This window comes from Dipodomys merriami, unplaced genomic scaffold (genome assembly GCF_024711535.1).
Source record: "Dipodomys merriami isolate MVZ:Mamm:240054 unplaced genomic scaffold, mDipMer1.0.p SCAF_6, whole genome shotgun sequence".
NCBI classification, from domain to species: Eukaryota; Metazoa; Chordata; class Mammalia; order Rodentia; family Heteromyidae; genus Dipodomys; species Dipodomys merriami.
The window spans coordinates 51,610,143-51,626,953 of NW_027206179.1; positions in this window are offsets into that span (position 1 = coordinate 51,610,143).

The window sequence follows — 16,811 nt, forward strand, 5'->3', positions numbered from 1 at the left end:
TTAATAAAGAAAATTGCATCGACTCCACTGCTTGTTATATATAGCATCATGGGAATAATACTTATTTATGACAAAATAATAGCAATTCCCTCTATTTGAGCCCACATTTAACTTAAGAAGGCAAATATCTAAATGTACATCTAGATATGGAAGGTTGTTCTGTCTCCAAAAGAGCCCAACCATTTTATGCAATTGCTCCATTTATTTGTTGCTGTAAATTTGTGTGAAATTTGCTTTCCCTGTTAAATGACAACTAACAATTGCAGGTTTTTAAGTGATTTTTTTTTGTTTTTTGTTTTTTTAATCTTTATTGAAAAGGTGACAAACTGGGGTGGATTACAGTTACATAAGTAAGGCAATGAGTACTTTAAAAAAAAAAACACCTGTTACTCCATCCCTCATTTTCTTCTGTTTAGCCCTCCCTTCTCCTTCCCCCATCCCACAAGTTTTATATCCAAGCTTTATATCCCACAAGTTTTATATTCCACAAGTTTTATAGTGTCAAGTGAGTACCAATGTTGCATTAGTTCCTCCTGTGTCCCGATGTTTCTGTGATTACCTTTCCCTTCCACAGATCGAATAATTTTATATACAAAACACAAGGTACAGTAAACTAAGATACAGAAACAAACAAACAAACAAACAAAAAACCTACCTACAGGACATAATAAGAACCTCTTGTTTCATATTAATACACTTTATTATGTATGGCCCTATGCACTAAGCAATTGAGATATTGAGATCCCCTGTTAAGAATATCATAGGCATATTCTAGTTCCTACAAATGAGGGAAACCATGCAATCTACTCTTCTTTGGGTCTGACTTTCTTCACTTAATATAATTTTTTTCCAGGTCTTTCCATTTCATTACAAATGTAGCAATGTCATTCTTTCTGATGAAAGCATAGAATTCCATTGTGTACATATACCACATCTTCTTGATCCATTCCTCTACTGAGTGGCATATGGATTCATTCCATACCTTAGCTATGGTAAATAATGCTACAATGAAAATGTTTGTGGTGGTAGTTTTAATATGGCTTTGTTTGTGGTCATTTGGGTAAATGTCCAGGAGTGCGATTGCTGGCTGGATCATAGTGGAGCTCTATGTTTAATCTTTTGAGGAACCTCCATAATGCTTTCCAGAGGAGATAGAGAAATTTGCACTCCCACAAACAGTATAGTAGTGTTCCCCTTTGTCCATATTCCTCCCAGCATTTATTGTTACTCCATGCTTCTGTATTGGAAAGAATAACATTGTGAAAATAGCAATGTTGTCAAAGGCTATATACAAATTAAATGCATACTCATCAATATCCCAACTTCTTTCTTTAGTGAAATCTAAAAATTTGTATGGAACAATAAAAGACCTCAAATAGCAAAAACAATCCTTAATTGGAAGAACAGTGTTGGAGGAATATCAATACCAAACTTCAAACTCTATTACAAAGCCATAATAATAAAAACATCGTGGTACTGACACAAGAACAGCCCTGAGGACCAATGGAATAGAATTGAAGCCCCAGAAATGAACCTGCAGACCTATAGCCACCTAATCTTTGACAAGGGAACCAAATAAATAGGATGGAAGAAAGAGAGCGTCTTCAACAAATGGCGCTGGCAGAATTGGCTAAACACATGTAGAAAATTCAAATTAGATCCTGCACCAGTATCAATTCTAAATGGATCAAAGACCTTTAGGTAAAAGCAGGTAACATGAACCCCAAGATAAGTATTCAAATGCTTTTTTTTCTTTCAAACAATTGTTTCTAACATATTTATAAGATGATTTCTTTGTTGTTTTGTATGTCCCTCCCCCACGGTATAACATACCCTGTTTTCACTGTATTTGATGTCGGTATAATTTGTGGAGGGGAAGGAAAAAAACAAATTGTATAAATAGGGATACAGGTGGACCCATTGCAACAATGAAATGTACAAGTTGTTATGTCGAGAAACGAACTTTACAACTTTGGTGGGGGGAGGATAATCGCGTGGGGGGGTGAGAGGGCGGTATGGGAAGGGATGGGAAGGGGAAACAAAGGAGGAGGCAACAATGCTTGATAAGAACTGTACTCGTTATCTTGCCCATGTAATTATAACCCCTCTGTATGGTATTCTTACAATAAAAAGAAAAAAGCAGGTAACATGAAAATATTACAGGAAGGAATAGGAGAAACAATAGGGCTCCCTGGCACAGGTGGAATCTTTAAAAAAAACTACTTGTTTTGTTTATTTTATTTATTTATTTATTTGCCAGTCCTGGGGCCTGAACTCAGGGCCTGGACATTGACTCTGAGCTTCTTTTGTTCAAGGTTAGCACTCTATCACTTGGGCACAACTTTTACTCTTTATGTGGTACTAAGGAATCAACCCAGGGTTTCATGCATTCTAGGCAAGCACTCTACCACTAAGCCACATCCCCAGTCTGAAACTTTTAAAATAAAGACCCAGAAACACAACAAATCAAAGAGAGTTTGTACAATGGAATTGAATCAAACTGCAGAACTTCTGCATGGCAAAGGACAAAGCTAGCAAGATATATTAAAAGTCCACAGACTCGGGGAAGATTTTCACTACTCATACAACAGACAAGGGCCTCCTATCTATAATATATCAACAGTTCAAGAAATTAAATTCCAGAAAAACAAATCCCAAAAGAAACAAATACCCCAGTAACAAGTGGGCTTAGAGACTTCTCTGAAGAGGAAATACAAATGGCCAATAGATACATAAAGAAATGCTCAACATCTCTGGCCATAAAAAGAAAAAAAATGCAAATCAAACAGCACTGAGAGTCACCAGTTAGAATGGCCATTATCAAGAAAACATGTTTTATTTTGTTAAGCTTTATTTCTGTATTTATTTATTAATTTATTCTTGTATGCTTTGGCACTAAAGCTCAAATTCCAGAAATCATATTTTCACTTAAGGAATGACTTGAAGTAAACCTCCTTCTGGCTTTCAGATTTTGGTTAATTAGAGATGAGTCTTGAAGTTTTGTCTACCCAAACTGGCTGCAAACCTTAATCTTCCAATAGCAGCCTCCTGAATTGCTAGGTTTATAGGTTTGAGCCTCCAGTGTAGCTTCAAATACTCTTGTTTGAAAGCTGTATTATAACCAATATATGTACTTGATGATTTAAGAATTAGTATGTATTGCATAAATATACATATAATTCATTTTTTCTAAAAGATTACTGCTTTTATTGTCATCAACCAAGCTGAAATTCACAGTTGAAAACTTTGTTTATAATTAGTAACATGAATTAACTCCTCAGTGTAGGCACCAGCATTTCATAAATGAATGGTATGTATTTCTCTTTATTCATTGTTGCCAGTTTCCTTAAACAAATTTTCACAAACACGTAGGCTTAACACAAAAAAAAAATCTTAAATCTTTAGGAGTGTGGAGATTAGAATTCTGTTATATAAGTATAAAAGTGTCAGCAAGGTAAGCCTCTACAATCCCCTATAGAGAAAATGATTCTTTACCACTTAATTCATGGAGTCCACATAGTCCTTGGTAAATTGCAGCATAAGCACTACTCTGCCTTAACATGGTTTTCTCCTTTTTGTGTCCCTGCATCTTAAATGTACCTCCAACTTTCCCTTATTAAGAAGTTCATTAAAAACAAATTGTTCAAATAGGGATACAGGTGGACCCATTGCAACAACGAGATGTACAAGTCGTTATGTTGAAAACCAACTTTACAACTTTGGTGCAGGGTGGGGGAGGATTGGGTGGGGGGATGGGGGGAGGATTGGAAAGGATGGGAAGGGGAAACAAAGGAGGAGGCTACAATGCTTGATAAGAAATGTACTCATTATCTTGCCCATGTAATTGTAACCCCTCTGTACAGTATTTTCACAATAAAAAAAAAGAAATTCATTATAATATGTAGAGCCAAATCTAAGTCTGGTATGATCACATTCAGAGATGTTCAAATTGTATCTAGATTCTGGAAACTAAGGTCATGGGTTAGAATTTGAATGTGTCTCTTGTGAGTTACTATTCAACTCATCATACTTACTTTGTCTGCTCCACTCCTTTACTTTCGTTTCCTTCCTTCCTTCCTTTCTTTCTTTTTCCTTTCTGTTTTTTGTTGTTGTTGTTGTTGTTTTTGTCGGTCATGGGGCTTGAACTCTGGGCTTGGACGCTGTCCCTCAGCTCTACAGCTCATGGTGAGCACTTTACTGTTTGAGCCACAGCACCACTTCTGGTTTTCTGGTGGTTTATTGGAGATAAGAGTCTCATGGACTTTCCTTCCCATGCTGGTTTTGAACCATGATCCTCAGACTCAGCCTCCTGAGTAGCTAGGATTACAGGCGTTAGCCACCGGTGCCTGGCCTTCTACCTTCCTTCCTTCCTTCCTTCCTTCCTTCCTTCCTTCCTTCCTTCCTTCCTTCCTTCCTTCCTTCCTTCCTTCCTTTTGTTCTTTCTTTCATTCTTTCTTTCTGTCTTCCTTTCTTCCTGTCTTTCTCAGTCTTGGAGCTTGAACTCAGGGCCTGGGTACTATCCCTGAGCTTTTTTTGTTGAAGGCTAGCACTCTACCACTTGAGCCACATTGCCATTACAGATTTTTCTGATTATGTGATACTGAGTAATCAAACCCAGAACTTTATGCATGCTAGGCAAGCATTACCAATAAGCCACATTACCAGCCCAATTGTCTGTTCATTTCTTAAAACACTTATATATTTTCCATTTGACTTTACACTTTACCTATTATTTAAATTCAATGTCATTTATAACCACTGATAGAATATAAACTCAACATTTCAAGCTCCTCTATTTTATATATTGAACACTTCTAAACACTAGAATCAAAAATTTTAGAATATGTGTTTTACTGGTAGAATCAAATAAAAGGAAACAATATAAATTAACAATGATGGAGAACTACATGAGGATTCATGAAAAACAAATTAAAACCAAATTATGTTAACCAACAATCAAATCACTGCAATATGCCCAAAGGAAATGAAACAGTACATCTGAAAGATATTTATGTTTACTGCACCATGATTCATAAAAAAGTATATTACATGTATACAATGAAATACTATTTAGTCATAGAAAAGAATAAATGTTTGCCATTCATCACAGCATAGCATAGCCTGGAGGACATCAATTGAATAACCAAACACAGAAAGCTAATGCCTTTTTGAATTCATTCATATGTGAAATTTAGCAATGTTGAATAGAGTGTAATAATTGTACCACAGACTTTTAGAGGGAAAAGTTGAATGGACAGAGGTTGGTAAATGTTAAAAAGTTACAAACAGCTGAGAGGAACACATTTTGGTCTCTGTTGGACAATATAGATTGCCAGAATAAACAATACTCTGCATTTTAATATATAAGATAGGGTTTTCAATATTTCATCACAAGAAATGATAAATGTTCAAGTAGGCAGATGTGTTAATTACCTCAATCTAGTTATACATGTATAGAAAAATCATATTAGACCCTAGAAATTTGAATCATTTTCTGTCAATTTAATAAAGACTGGTTTAGCCAGGCGCCAGTGGCTCATGCCTGTAATCCTAGCTACACAGGAGACTGAGATCTGAGGATCATGCCTCAAAGCCAGCCGGGACAGAAAAGTCTGTGAAACTCTGATCTCCAATAAACCACTAGAAAATGGGAAGTGGTGCTATAGCTTGAGGTAGAGTGTTAGCCTTGAGCTGAAGAGCAAAAGGACAGCGCCCAGGTCCAGAGTTCAAGCCCCATGACCAACAAAAAATAAAAGTTAAAACTAAAATTAAAAAAAGACTGGTTTAGTAATAAGACACAGACTTACAAATTCTAATTGAAAATTTCTCTTGGCATCACACTTCTACTTTTTAAACCTTTACATATCTTTGTGATGCAAATCCTCCTTTGTATACCAATGCAGGTTCTAGGGCTTAACCTCAGAGTTTGGGCAATGTACCTTAGCTCTTGTGCTCAGATGGTGGCTTTAACGTTTGAACCACAGCACCAATTCCCAGGTTTTTAGTGGTTAATTCAAAACAGGTTTACAGATCCAGACCATTTCCCTGACTAACTTTGGGCTGTGATTCTCAGATTTCGTTCTCTTGAGTAGTAAGCTTACAATAGTGAGCCACAGACACCTAGCAATATGGCATACTTTTTAGATGGAAGTGGAGTGAAATGAAAGTTAAAACAAGAGCTTACACATTTATGAACATATCTGTTACTAAACTATTAAACAGACACATGACATATTTAAGGATGCATATAAGTAACTTCAAAAATGAAAAGCTGGCTGTGCACCAGTGGCTTATGCCTGTAATCCTACTACTCAGGAGGCTGGTATCTAAGGATTGTGGTTCAAAGCCAACCCGGGCAAGAAAAGCCATGAAACTTTTATCTCCATTAACCACAGAAAACCAGAAGTGGCGCTGTGGCTCAAGTGGTGGAACTCTAGCCTTGAGGTGGAGAGCTAAGGGACAGTGCCCAGGCCCAGAGTTCAAGCCCCATGACTGGGGGAAAAAAAAAAACCCTGACAAAAAATATTCTCATGATTACTCATCATTTCCCAGTGATATAAGCTAAAAAATTAATGATTAAATTTGAGGAGGAAATATTTGAAGATTAAGAAGAAAGATCGATACATGAAGCATTCATTTGAGACAGTCTAATAGTAATATAGTAGGTTAGTTCTAAATAAATTTTATCTAGGTTTTTATAAATGCTGTGTGGACAGTTTTCCATGAAATGGGGAATTATTAACTGCTGTTACTGTTTTTGAAGATATCACCTCCAAATGAGGATATAGAGTCAAATATTTAGACTTTTATGCTTACTTGGGAATTTTTCCTGGGCACAAGTAGCCTGTAATCCTCCAAATTCAGAAAGCTGAGTCATTAAGGATCCAGATGAATGCCAACTCTGAAAAATTAGTCTTTCAAATCCATCTCCATTATGAGCAAAATGATGAACTATTAGTATGTCTCAAGTGGAAGTCCAGTCACAAAGAGCAAGAAAGGTAATTGAGTGCATGAGGTCAGGTTCAAGCCCAGGTACTAGTCCAGGGGCTGCTAGTGAAGGGAAGATTGTTTTGTGGGGGAAACAGATGCACTATCAACATTAGCTTCTCTCTGTCACTCTGTCTCTCTGTGTCTGTTGCTGTCTCTGTCTCTCTCTCACTCACTCTCTCACATGCACACACACACACCACAAATTTGTAACTGGGCCTCCTGGTGACAGTGGCTTAGGCTTTAGCCCTAGCTACTTAGGAAGCCAAGATTTCAGGGTCATGATTGGAAGCCAATCTGGACAGGAAAGTCTATGAGACTCTTCCTGCCAATTAACCACCCAAAAAGCTGGAAGTAATGAAGGGTTAAAGTACTTGAGGCAGTGACCACTTGTTGCTTGTTTAAACTAAACCTAAATTCAGCAAATTCTGTCTAGCAGAGCAACATGTGGTGGTAATCCAAACACCTGGTTGGTTGTGTGCCTGTATAAGCCTTGCAAATCTTTAGCTCAGGGCTCTCCTAGGCTCCACTGTGTTGGAGTGTAGCTGCAACCCATCTAAATAAAACCTTAAAACAGCTGTAAAGTCTGACTCTCAGTGTTCTTCTTGGTGGGGGTCACAACCGTAGAGCTTTGACACAAGTGATAGAGCACTAGACTTGAGGGGGAAAGAAAAGAGAAGAGGAGAGGACAGGAGAGGGGAGAGGAGGGGAGGGGAGGGGAGGGGAGAGGAGGAGAGGGAAGCGGAAAGGGGAGGAAAGGAGAGGAAAGGAGAGGAAAGGAGAGGAAAGGAGGGGAGAGAAGAGCAGACTCAAGGGAAACACTCAGGCATTAAGTTTAAGCCCCAGGTCCAGCACAAAAGAAAAGAAAGAAAAAGAAAAAAGAGAGAGAAGGGAAGAAAGGAAAAGAAGAAAAGTAAATTATCTAGCTGGTGTTCATATATAGATTCTAGTTTCCCTGTTTGTCAGAATTTTTTCCTTTCTCTGTTAAATTTTTGAGAAATAGAGGAATCAGTGCGTAGCTACATTTAATCAGTATAAAGGTGATATATAGTTTTAATCTTCTATATCAAGATATCATTATAAATTTACTGTTATGATTATTTCAAGGTTTTCTAACATAATCATGTTATTGCATTTAGTATGTGGTGAATTTTAAACATGGAAAAATATTCCTAAAGTGCATGTGCCAACAGGCCATAATTACTTAAACAAGCACTAAATCCATAGTCTAATTAATCAACCTATTCACTTAATTTTTGGAGTATAATTAAGTCTGATAACCTCAGAATGGACTGCTTATTGAGCTGCTTGGAAAATATGCTTAATCTTAACAATTTCTCATCTTTCAGGTAAATAAATTTGTTAATAGCAAGTAATTTCTAGAATTTAATCAAAAATCCTTATTTATGACAACCCATGGTATCCTACAAATGCCTGAATATCTTCCAGATCTACTTCCATTAGTTATTAATGACTGAACTACATATTAAAATCTATCTATTAAAATGAAATAAAAATTCAAAATATGTATGTATAGATAAACATACATATATAATCATTTTTAACTATTGGTAATTGGCAAGTAAGCAAATTTAAAATAATATATTATATGTTTTATATCATTTCACTTCATAAATAAAAATATGATAGCAAAACATATTCCTGCTTATGCCTTTGGAAAATCATCAATAATTTTCAAATTATTAAAGGACCATGTTTTATGTGTATACATGTGTATTCATGTTTTTTTCTCTGAACATCTATTAAATATTTGTTTAGCTTGAAAAACTATAGTAATTGCTGGGCTATCTATAGCAAATTCAAAATGCAAGATCCAGTTGCTATTGTCATAAATAAGTTCAAGATCCTTCTATAATTCCTTTGGTTCCTCATGTCAAAATTACTTTTTGCTTCAATTTTTCCTTGTTCTGGAAAAGACATGCAACTAGCAAAGGTCATATGAACCTTCAAGCAGATAATTCCAGTTCCAATAACTATGGTGAGAATCATCCTTCAAATTTTTGCTAAGACCTTTTCTCTGTGTATCTTCTGGAAATTATAATGCATAAATGACTCAGAAGTGATACTCTCCAGGCACTATGTTGGAAATCAACTATACAACGTGGGGGAGAGGTGGATCAATAACTTCATTAATTCCATCTATACAATTGAAACATGAAGAAATGACAGCCTGAATTTTTTTTAATTTTAAAACAAAAAATATAATAACTTTTAGATTCATCCTGGTAAATACTTTATTTCTCTTCATTGTGAATCAGTGCTTTAGAACAGTAAATATTTTAGTAAGATACATAAAAGGACTTTGCTAAAAAAAACTTCATAATGTTATTAGTTTGATTTTGATCTTCTCCTTAATATTTTTGAGTGTTTAAATAACCACTTTCATGAAGCATTGTTCTGCATTCAATTTAAGCTATTTTGTCAGAATTAATCTGAAAATACTTGTGCTATTTAGTACCACTCTTGTGGTTCACTTTGGTATGTGCTTTAAGTTACATATTATTAGTACATCTTGATAAGGCATACATCTGATATTATATATATATATATATATATATAAGTGCATAATAAAATAGTATAAGTGCATGATAGAAGTGACCAAGAAGATGAAAAATGTGAGCCTCAAAGATCAGGAAATACATTGATCTTTCAGAACATCAGAATGGGTATCACTATCTGAATACAGTGGATATTCTAAATCAGAGAGAAAATATCAGTATCCTGAGATTAAACTCAGACTTGTAAGATTCAGTTTGCACAGACACTTTCTAATAACTTTCCCTTATCATTCACAGGTCCACATTCCATGGACACAATCTTACTTTTCTTTCATCTCTAATTACTTTCTTGAAAACATTTAGGATGTATATTTTGTATAAAAATGTCCATGCCAAAGCCAGGCATGGTAGATTATGCCTCTAATTGTAGGATATTGAGAAGGCAAAATTTGAGGATTACAGTTCTAAGCCAGGCCAGCCAGGAAAGTTCTTGAGAATCTTATCTCCAGTAAGCTACAAAAAAAAAAAAAGAAAGAAAGAAAGAAAAAGAAAAAAGAAAAGGAAAGGAAAAAGGAAAAGGGAAAAAAAAACTAGAAGTGGAGCTTTAGCTCAAGTTGTAGAACACTATCCTTGAGCAAAAGAAGTTTATCCAGAGTGCTCAGCTCCTGAGTAAAAGCCGTAGGATCAGCAGAGAGAGGGGAGAGAGAAAAAGACAGAGAGAGACAGATAGAGGGAGAGAGAGCTCAAACAATAATATTTTTTACTCAAAATGATGCAATTTAGGCTAAAAATAATATTGAGAAGAAAGTGATAATAAATATTTCAAATAAATGATCCAGAACATTTCTAAACATTGGGGAAAGAGGATAGATAGAATAAGATTAGTAATATAAACTTTTCCATTTTAAGAGAAGTAGTGAGAAATAGAGACAGGTATCTACCATTTTGATAAGCCTGCCTGCGTTGTTTTAATATTACTTTTTCAAAGCCATATTGAAAGATATAAAATATTGTTCTTTTGGTTCATCCTTTCAAATATTTGTTAAATATTATTCTTCCTTAGCACGACTTCATTGTGTGAATTTATTTCATCTCTTTGAGATAGTTTATTATCTTTTCCCATATTCATTCAAAATTGATTTTATACCTTTTAAATGTTAACCAGTTGGTTCTTGGTAGCTCCCTTTACATAAAAGCTTATCTACCTGATTCCAGACATTTTATCTGACACCTGACTTTTACAACAGTAATGGGGATACTCTCTCAATGCCTACTGGGGCTTTGATGCCTGCAGCTTAAACTTTTATTTTTATGGAGAAAGAGGACATGATAGTTCAATGTTAGTTTGTGTTATAAAAGCAAAAATCAAAGTCCTATAGAAATAATTGAGATTATCAGTAGGTATAAAAGCATTTAATAATAACAATAGAGATCTAAGATGAACATTTCCTAAGGTGTCTCAAACTACTTTTTCTTTTATCTTACTCTAAAATACTTTTTTATCCTTATGAGCTATAAACTTAAGGTTTGAATTGTCATTCTATTTTATACAGTTTACAATACATTCAGAAAATAAGTGTTAACAGTAGGAATCAATGTTATAAACTAGGAAATATTTCAAACCACATATTTTCTAATGTTAAAAATATATTAGTAGCTATGTGCAAATGGCTCATGCCTATAATCCTAGCTACACAGGAGGTTGAGATCTGAGTTCAAAGCCAGCCCAGGCTGGAAAGTCTCTGAGACTCTTATCTCCAATTGAATACCAGAAAACTGGAAGTGGCATTGTGGCATAAATTAGTAGAGCATTAGACTTGAGCTGAAGAGGTCAAGGACAGCATGCAGGCCAGGCCGAGTTCAAGCCCCATGACCGACAAAATATATAAAAATATATATAGTCATTTAGATTTAGATTTAGATATTAGTGGCCATATAATGTCAATAATTATGTAGGCCTAAATAAGAAAATATCCATTAAAAGCTATTACATTTTGTACCTTATAAAATTTAACTTATGATTTCTGACATTATTTGAAGCAATTTGATGTTAATATCATTACTTTAAACAATGTGCCAATGACACTGACATAGATATGTATATATAATATATACATATATACATATATAGACATTTATTTTTAAAATATGTATATATTATATATTTATTTTAATGCATGTGTATATTCTATATTCTATGTGTATTATATATTACAAAATAAATATTTTATTTGCATCAATTCTACACAATCACACATCAGTAAAAGCACCTCTCTACATTTTTTAGGATGAAATAGAAATTGTTTACTAGCATGCCGTATACATTTCAAGATTGAAAAATCTAACACTGTTCTTTGTTTTGTAATCCAAAGCACTTATGATGAAAAGATATGTTTAATCTACAATTACTTTTCATATTGACACTTTAGGACTATCATCTTGATAACTGTTGAGATATAATGTTCATATAGTTTTAAGAGTTCTAGTGTTATGAATTTAAGCAAATGTACAATCCTTGATAACATAGTACCCATAATGGAATATACAATGGTTTCTAAGAGTATAATTTTGTATTATATATGATTTGAGTTTGTGAGGAGAAAAATAAAATATTGATTTAAAACTTTCCTGGTGAATATATTTCCTAAGTGCTAGAAACCTAGTATATTTTGATTTTGTTATTCTCTGAATAACCCTCCAGGATCATTTCTCTCTGAATGTACCAAGCTTTACACTACAGCAATTGAAGCTACATTTCTAGAATTGAGGATTTTCCCCAATGAAAGAAGTATAGTTTTCTTACTAAGGTTTTGAGACACAGGTTCAAAGGACTCCTGCATTCTCACTAGCTCAAATTCTCCCAGACCAACTTCACTGCTTTAAGGTTTGTTTTTCTTTCCATATGGAATGGGTGTTGAAAATAGATTTTACAGGTTGATGTTGATCTCAGATTGTTTTGTAGTTTTCCTAGGCAGGGAGTCTAATAGATATGACTAATGGGCAAAACCACTGCTGTGCCATATGTATTAACCACAGAGAGAATTTATTTTATAAGAAAGAAGGTTATTATTCTTAGAATGGTGATCTGAGTGTGTGATTGACCCAAGCATGTTCATTTGTGCATGTTTTTACTTCCCAAACATTTTATTCATTATTTGATGTGTTTTATAGGATGTGCTCAGGCCAGTGAATGCTTGTTTTTGAGATGTTACCTTTCATCAAGGAAATGATTTTTATAAGTTTATAAGTTAAAATGAAAGGATGATATACTTGCTATGGATATTTTGAAGGTTTGGTAGTGGTACAAAGCAGACCCAAATTATGTGTTTCTCTTTTCTCTCATATACTGACAATATCACCCTGATACTCATATACTGAGAAAATATACTTTGCCATATATCTTCTTGGAACTTCCAATTTGACAAAGTGCATAAGTCAAGCATTAGTTCAGAGGAGAATTCTGGAGTGAATATTCAGAAAAGTAAAAGTTGAACAAAATATATATATTCATTTTTGTTTGTTTGGGTTTGTCATGGGGCTTGAACTCTGGGTCTAGGTACTATCCCTCAGCTTTTCAGCTCAAGACTAGCACTCTACCACTTGAGCCGGAGCATCACTTCCAGTTCTTCTGAGTGGTTTATTGGAGAAAAGAGTCTCACAGTCTTTCCTGCCCAGGCTTGATTTGAACCACAATACTTAGATCTCAGGCTCCGGAGTAGCTAGGATTACAGGGTGAGCCACCAGTGCTCGGCTTACATACATCCATTTCTCAGCATTCTTACCTGGTGAAACAAGAGAAAGAATTTGCTCTGCTAGAAGTCCATATCATAGCAAAGAGACACACAAATATTTATATCTAAAATATTTGTATTTTAAAATATGATAGAATGGTAAGAGACATTATAAAATAATTTAATTTGTGTCAGTCTCAGCAAAACATAATAAAACTGAGTTTTATTCTGTGTTGTCTTGACTATAAATCCTAATTTTTCCGAAGTAAAAATGATATACAACATGATTTTTATGTACCACATACTTTTAATTTATTTTAATCACTGTTGTACTTTGATTTTCTGATGTGAATTATATTTCTCTATAATAAAAAATATATGTTTGAAACACTCCCTGCCTTCCTCTATACTGATCTATTTTGCTCTGACCTCTTCTATTCTATGCTTACTGACATATATATGCTCTGCTCTGACCTCCAACATGAACAGGTTAATTTAATAATTCCAACCCTATATGTACCAACACAATTTCTAATTATCTCCTGCAAGTTGATGTTCTAATGACACTGTAGTTTTCATGGGAAAGAGCGTGCTAGTGTTTTTGGATATTTTTATCCAAACATATTGTTTACTTCATATATCTGAATTCAATTTTCTTCAAGGTACGCTTATTACTTTGATCTATAAATGGATTTCAACATGACTATATAAATGTTACCCTATTAGTCTGTTTGCACAGTGTCTGCAAGACAGTGAGTATCAAAGGCCAAAACAAGGTTCTCTAGTAAAGGAAAAAACACATAAACAAGACTGAAACTCACAAATTTCAAACAACAAAATATAAGCATGTTTGCATATGGAAATAAAAAGGCATGAGATACAACTATCTTTATATTAAAATGATAACACTCTCAATAGACACAATGTACTTAATTCTATTTTTAGAAATGCTCTTTACCATATAGCCTTTTATGATAGAAGCTTTACAGCAAAACTCTCTCAGATAGCTTTGTCCTTTATGAAGTTCTCTACTTTCCTTTTCCAGAGAAAATTACCTAAAATTATTTTCTTTACAATTTTCAAATATGTGAACTTTCATGAATGAAAATTATGTATACCTCTTTACTTTTCAAATGTACAGTTTTGAACCATTCAAATTGGATTGAAAAGGGTTATGGAGTATGTTAAGGGATGGGAAGGTGAAACAATGAGGAGGCAACAATGCTTGATAAGAAATGTACTTGCTATCTTGCCCATGTAATTGTAACTCCTCTGTACAGTATTCTCAGAATTAAAAAAAGGGTTCTGCTTATCCTGAGATTCTGTCCCTTTTTGTTTTTTGTTGTTATTGTTTTTGTTTTGTGTTTTGTCTTTTCCTTTTGGTCCGGAAGATTGAACCCAGGATACTGCACTTGGTAGGCAAGTGCTTTGCCACTGAGCTACATCCTAGCCTGCCTTTCCTGTTTTAACCACAATAATAAATATATTATAAGACAATGCTTTCTACAAAGAACTTGTTTTCAAACCCTTTCAAAGAAAGAGACATTACACCCTCCTCTGATAACACATTCTGCTACTGTAGAATACTCTGTCAGAAAGTACCTATTTTTCTGCAATTTAAACATTCTTTTTCCTCTGGCATTTTGTGAATAGAGAGGGAATCCTGTTCACCCTAACTGTACAAGATAATCTTCATATAATCTCAAATTATGGGTAAGTTTTTTCAAGTTATTACTTTTTCCTTTCCTATGCTTAGGCAAACTCACTTCCTTTTACCTGTCTTAAATGATACACTGTGTCTCATATAGATCTGCTCTAAGTCCTTCAGATTTCCTCTGGGCTTCCACTCAGGTTTTCACCTGTAAGACATACTGCTAGAGATAAGTTTTTCACAAGATACTATATCTTAGATGCTTTATTTTTGCAAAGGAAAGAGGTATGTGAAAGGAGGTAATTGACTACAGTCTATGTAGCAATCTATTCTGTTAAGTGAGTTTAGAAGATAAACATAAACATTTTCCAATGTTAATTTCAGATGACACAAGCAAAATTAACATATGCTGAAATAAAATGGCATTCTCCAGTCATAGAATGCCAACCATTAAGTGTTTGTAAATGAAAAGTTTTTGTACAGCTATGATCAAATAAATGGTTATACATTAATTCATCATATACCTAATTTGATTAAGGAAATACTTTTGTCTTAATAGGGTGACTGTGTCTCACACATGTAATTCAGAAAGCTGAGCTATAAAGATTATGATTCAAAACGAGCCTGGGCCAGAAAATTTGTGAGACTCTTTATCTCCAATTAACCAGCAAAAAGCCTGAAATAGAGCTGTGGCTCATGTGCTAACTTTGAGTACAAAAACTCATGCACAGCACTAAGGACAGGCAAGGCAAGAAAGAAGAAGAAAGAAAGAAAGAAAGAAAGAAAGAAAGAAAGAAAGAAAGAAAGAAAGAAAGAAAGAAAGAAAGAAAGAAAGAAAGAAAGAAAGAAAGAAAGAAAGAAAGGAAGGAAGGAAGGAAGGAAGGAAGAAAGAAAGAAAGAAAGGAAGGAAGGAAGGAAGGAAGGAAGGAAGGAAGGAAGGAAGGAAGGAAGGAAGGAAGGAAGGAAGGGTAGAGAGGGAAGGAAGGAAGGGTAGAGAGGGAAGGAGGGAGAGAGAGAAGGAGGGAGAGAAGGAGGGAGGGAAGGAAGGAAGGAAAGAGGGAAGGGAAGGGAGAATGGAAGGAAGGAAGGAAGGATGGAATGAAAGAGGGAAGGGAAAGAAGGAGGGAAGGGAAGGAAGGAAGGAGGGAAGGGAAGGAAGGAAGGGAGGAGGAGGAAGGGAGGAAGGAAGGAAAGGAGGGAAGAAGGAAAGGAAGGAGGGAGTGAAGGAAGGAAAGAAAAAAGGGAGAAGAGAACAATATGGTAAAGTGATAAGCATGAACCAGGCACTATTTAAATATTATTTATATTTTAAAATGAGATGATGACATTCAAAACAGATTAATAAAAGCTTGTGAGAACAAAATGAGCTATTGAATATAATTAAAATCGTGTCCTCAGATATGAATTGAAATATAGATAAAAGCCACACACAAGAGAAAGTGGTAACAGCATATCAAAGATTGGGTTAGAATCTCCTCTAACCATATGGATTTCTGTTTCATGATCGGCATAGCAGGATGAAACCTCCACAAAGCTGAGAACCATTTACTTTCAACTTTTCTTAATGGTAACAGAAGCTATGAGACAAAAATGTAAAATTGAAGTAAATGAGTTGCTGGCTAGATTTTGGATTTCTAACATATGATTTTTTAAAAAAAGAATATTAATCAATAAAACCCTTTGTCCTCCTTAATGCTGAGCTAGATACCTTAATAAACAATAGCAATTAAGTGTTTAAACATGGAATTACTTTCTTTCACATTAATATGTTTACCTTCCCAAGTTTCATTTCTATTTGACAACTTATTAAAATCTCCATTCTTAATACTTGCTTGAAATTTTATCTTCAAATTTATATAGCAAAGGAGGCCATTTTGTCCACAAGAGCTATAACATGTCACACCCCTGGTTATAGTCTGGTGT